The 3576-nt window shown below is 31.3% G+C and overlaps 1 long non-coding RNA gene across 6 annotated transcripts; it reads left to right on the forward strand.

Annotated features, from left to right (window-relative positions):
- Window positions 1–531: 531 nt before the first annotated feature.
- On the forward strand, window positions 532–3335 carry LOC145059197 (uncharacterized). Of its 6 annotated transcripts, XR_013686674.1 has the most exons (6): window positions 532–966; window positions 1261–1339; window positions 1697–1790; window positions 1995–2172; window positions 2316–2391; window positions 2581–3335. It is a non-coding gene; the product is annotated as an uncharacterized LOC145059197 (long non-coding RNA). The 6 variants fall into 6 exon arrangements; XR_013686675.1 differs by having other exon boundaries at window positions 1995–2726; window positions 3148–3335; XR_013686673.1 differs by having other exon boundaries at window positions 1995–2391.
- Window positions 3336–3576: the final 241 nt, after the last annotated feature.

Raw genomic sequence — 3576 nt, forward strand, 5'->3', positions numbered from 1 at the left:
AAACTTTTTATAAACTTCATATATAGTGTACATAAGCTGGGAAAAATATCAAATGTGATTTTTATATAATGGAGTCTGAGTTCTGAATTTATGTTTATCTAAAATTAGGAAATAGAAAACAAAATAGCATACATAAGAGAAAAACAATCCAACTTTTTATATAGTATCCTAGTGTAATATAAGATGTTATGGTAAACGTTCATGAATTTTGGATGAGTAAAATTATTTTTCCCGATTTTAGTCCACTATATACCCAAAAATCATGAAAAAGTATAAATACAATATGAAAAATCCCCAAAATATTTTTCTGATTATTTCACATGGTATAGGAGCTGCTAAAAATCATAGGTGGGCTTTTCACATTATGTATCGAGGTTTAATGATTTATTATATAATATACTAATTTACAACTCCTTGGTGAATAGTTCTTACATCCAATTGGTGGGTTTTTCTTTTTTGTTTTCTTTTTTATTCTCTTCTATGTCTGAATTATTGTTTTTTTAATAGTGACATACACCGCTTCAACACATGTTGCTCATCTATCTTCCTCATCTTCTCACCGTCTCTCACATCCGATTACTTTCACCGCTTCAAATCCAATATTTTGGACATAACCGATCCATCCTATTTCTCTTATTCCATCCTTCATCACATCAAGAAACTTCCAAAAACCCACCATCTCTCTCTAACGGCGTCGTCAATCGATTAGGTTTGGTACTAAAACCACCGCTCACACCTTCCACTTATCTATTTCTTTATGTGTTCATATCTATCTACCGATGGTGATGGTGCTGACCACCGAATAGGGAAGTAGTGGTCAGTGGCGGTGGGGATAGACGGTTGCTCAATATTTCATTCCTCTATATACCGCTATTTGCTCATCCTCTATTGAAACCTTTTTTTCAAAAAGGAAGGCATACGAGGAACAATCTAAATAACCATCTGCTTCCAAGCTTCGATTTGGAGGTAATTTGTTGCTTTTACATTCAATAGATCCTTTTTTCTCAGTTTGGGGATTTTTTTGTTTTACTTTTTGTTGCTTTGACAGTTTCAATTTCTTCTTTGTTTTCAACAAGTTTGAAATTTTAAATTGGGTTTTGTATCTACCAAAGATATACATGTTTTTACACATATTTCAAATTAATGGTGAAGGAAACGTCATACTTACTAATGACCTATTTTCAAGGAGAATAAAGATCATGATGTTGAGCTTTGTGCTATGTATAATCGCTATTTCTTCTGGATTTTTCCTTCTTTCAGATGGAAGCTTTTACAATGGCCCTTCACCAACCTAAAACTGTCATCGGTGATTCAAGTGTTTGCTTATCGAATATATATTGTAAGATTCTTATAATTTTTAGTTCATTTTTTTTATCTCTTTTGGTATTACTTAGCAACCTGATTGTATGATTCTTCAAGAAAAACCCCAAAACTACATAACATAAGTCATAAGGTAATACTTTATCATGATCCAATACATGATACATATATAGAAATATAAAAATAATTATGATATTATATTGCATCAGTCAATTTTTGGTTATAAGCCTATGATTTAATAGGAAGTAATAACAGAGTGTTTTAGGGTTTCACCAAGAAGAATTTTTTATTAATTTCCAAGATGCTTGTGGCTCTTATTTAATATTTAAGGAGTTCAGTTGTCAATATATATGTCTCCTGTTTCTTTTTACTACAGGTGCTAATGAAGTGGGTTGTGACCCTGTATGGAATGAAGTGTTTACTATCTTCTTTTATGGAAGATGGATTGATAGCTCAACCTGGCAATGTTGGTAAGCCAAATTTGCTCACTATATCATTATTATAAAATAGCTTATGTAGCATGATTATGATGAATTTTACGTTCTTTTGTGTGTTTGAATTGAAATTTTATTAGGAGGGTATAGTTGCGTTTTTTTTTCTTATGGAAAATCATAATCTTGAATACTTGAAATTGATTTTCTAATTGTTTGTTTTTCTTGTATCTTTATGTGTAGGGAGGGTAAAACCAGAAAGTGTAATGTATAGTTTCGGTACCCTTTTTCTTGGAATTCTAAGTGGGAAACACACATGTCATCCTTCCACCACAAGTCAAGATGAACCACATTGATGATCTGATCAACTTTGTTCAGGTGTTATGGTTCAACCCATTACAGGTTCTACTCGGGGAGAGAGGTTTGTTATCTTTATTGTTTTGTAAGTATCTTGATTTTGTTCTATTTTCGGTGTTGGATTACTTATTACTTTCTTATACTTCTAACTTTCTCAAAAAAGACTCATACATGGCCAAAAAAAGCTAATGATTTGTTTGTGATCAGGCTGTTGAAGGTGCGACAATTGCAGGTGCTTCGAGGATCATTGGTGTTGATCTCAATGCCAACAGATTTGAGCTTGGTAAGATTTTGCTGCCTAAAAATATGAATAAAAACAGTTAGATAAATGGTGAATCTCATATGTTTGTGTGGTTTCAACAACAAAGAAATTTGTTCTGGTGCCGAACTCGGCAACTAAAAGATGTTGACTGCATGCACAATCATGGAAATAGTGGTTTAAGCTTTAGGGATTAAAAAATTTTGTTTGCAGATCATGGAAATTTGGGAGGCTGTGGAAGAGCTAATCTAAACTTGTATAGAGTTGATTTAGGCCACCTTACAGAGCTGGTAATTCTCTAATTTTTCCACACATTTGGGAATGAGAATATGGATTTATTAATCCACAAGACCACGAGGGTAATATTTTCATATCTACAATCTGTTTATGCCATTTACTCCTTAAATTATGTTGCTTACATTGTTTTAGAGTATTCTAATTAGAAGAAATCAAAGATGATAATGGTAATCATAAGATCAATTGCCCATTGTTGCTTATTTGTTTCTTTGCTATTTCATTTGAGGATGCAATATGCACATAAGTTTTGATGTTTTTTTAATTTCTTTATAATGCTATATGGGATTTTGGTCTCTTGGGCTTTAGTGAGTATCTGGATATTTAATCTTGAAGATAGTCTCTTACAGGATACAAATTTTGCAAAATGTTTGCGGTGTACACAAGAAAATGGTTCATTTTTTTCATTACTATGTTTCTATATCCAAGTTTTTATTGCTTTCATATCTAGGCTTTTATTGATGAGTAATTTCTTTTCCATTTAAGGATTCAAAGATTAGTTCCCAACAAAAGCAAAAACAGTCGGTGGGATATGGAAGAGACGGAATAGAGGGTATAAATCCCAATTGTTCCAATAAAAATACTAACTTATTTAATTATTAACTATAATTAATATGTATGATTACCATTGTATCCTTATATTAATAGTTAATAGACTTTTTGTTAAATTTTGATTGGTGATTTGAAACTAATTATTTGTTGTGTATTATTTTTAGAAGTAGAAATGATGAATGCAGAAATTAACATTGTCAACAAATATGGGCTAATTGCCTGACTAAAATAGTGCAAAAGTTATTTTTTTTTGTGTTGAAATTTAAACTTCATTTGTTTTGTATCTGTACCTTTGATGTTTACAATAACGATACACAATTTGTTAGTATAGGATTCCATTAGAGCTCTAATATTTAGCTAAAT

Source organism: Lactuca serriola, chromosome 6 (genome assembly GCF_051521515.1).
Source record: "Lactuca serriola cultivar US96UC23 chromosome 6, Lser_US96UC23_V15, whole genome shotgun sequence".
NCBI classification, from domain to species: Eukaryota; Viridiplantae; Streptophyta; class Magnoliopsida; order Asterales; family Asteraceae; genus Lactuca; species Lactuca serriola.